The sequence below is a fragment of the Olea europaea genome, chromosome 3 (genome assembly GCF_002742605.1).
Source record: "Olea europaea var. sylvestris chromosome 3, O_europaea_v1, whole genome shotgun sequence".
In the NCBI taxonomy this organism is placed as follows: Eukaryota; Viridiplantae; Streptophyta; class Magnoliopsida; order Lamiales; family Oleaceae; genus Olea; species Olea europaea.
Window position 1 is genome coordinate 16,876,855 of NC_036239.1, and position 1,241 is coordinate 16,878,095.

Genomic DNA, 1,241 nt, shown 5'->3' on the forward strand with positions numbered 1-1,241 from the left:
TTTGTCATTGAATAGTGAAAAACAACTTATTTTTGCAACCTACAATATTTTGACAACTCAATTACTCATGTATTGTCAACCATATTGTCATCCATAATTGTACACATAAATTAATCCAATTAAATTCAACAAACGCTTGAAAAAATCTTGATGTATACACAAACATATTTTGAAGGAATAGAATTAAATAATCTATTTAATTTTTTCCAATACTATTCATCCTCTTTGATAGTCATTGTTTGTAAAAAATAATATTTTGAATAGTGATTTTTTAAAATATTGTGTTGTTATAAAGTAAGGAAAAAATTTTGGTTTACGTGCAACATATTTTATTTTGTGAATATTTGAGTGAAAATGAGTATGTGAGAAAAAAAAATTAAATAAACATGGGCTCATTATTATATATTTCATCAATAATCTATTTAACTTCTGACATTTCGTGAATGAATAGAATTAAATAAAAACAATTGAATTCCGTATTTATTGAACTTTTGACCTTTTTCCCATTTCAGCTACCATCCCTTCAAGTCAAGGTTCCTATATCCCAACGTTCCAAAAGCAGTATAAATAAGAAGAAAGATACATGCGGTGAACGTGGATCGAACACGTGACCTTCAGATCTTCAGTCTGACGCTCTCCCAACTGAGCTATCCCCGCTATGCTTTACAATTTTGTAAATAGACAATTTATTATTGGTCACGCATTCGTGTTTAGAATTACATAATTATTTGGAATACAATTAATATAGGTATTAATTATGGACATTGCACAGTGATTCTAGTAACAAAACTGGGCAAGCGTTCACCTACCATTTTGACTATACAAAGTTATCTGTAAATAAAGGCAAATAGTGCCAATGTTTAAATAATAAAAGTCTATATCTTTTGATACAAAAATTAAAAGCAAAATTATATTTTCATTTTTAGCCTTCAAAGTAAGGGCTTTTAGAAAAATATTTGAAAAAATAAAGACGGAATGTTTAGTTCTGACCTCGTTTGTAATACCTATTTTTTTAAGGATATCTTGAACTTTCACTATGAAGAGTCCATTGAAATTGAAACGCGACCTGTTCCATAAAGAACTCAAGTAAGACTTAGAAAAATAAATCATTGTAGGTGAGAAATTTGTAATTTCTAACCTTTGACACTGTTACTTGTAGTTCAAAGTTTAGCCACTTTAAAACTCAACAAAAATATGAAAAATTAAAACAGAAAACCGAAAGAAAATAAAGGAACACAATG

General features: G+C 28.2%; 1 non-coding gene across 1 annotated transcript; it reads right to left on the bottom strand.

Annotated features, from left to right (window-relative positions):
- Positions 1 to 584: 584 nt before the first annotated feature.
- Positions 585 to 657, bottom strand: TRNAF-GAA. The gene has a single exon. It is a non-coding gene; the product is annotated as a tRNA-Phe (tRNA).
- Between the last annotated feature and the right edge of the window lie 584 nt (positions 658 to 1,241).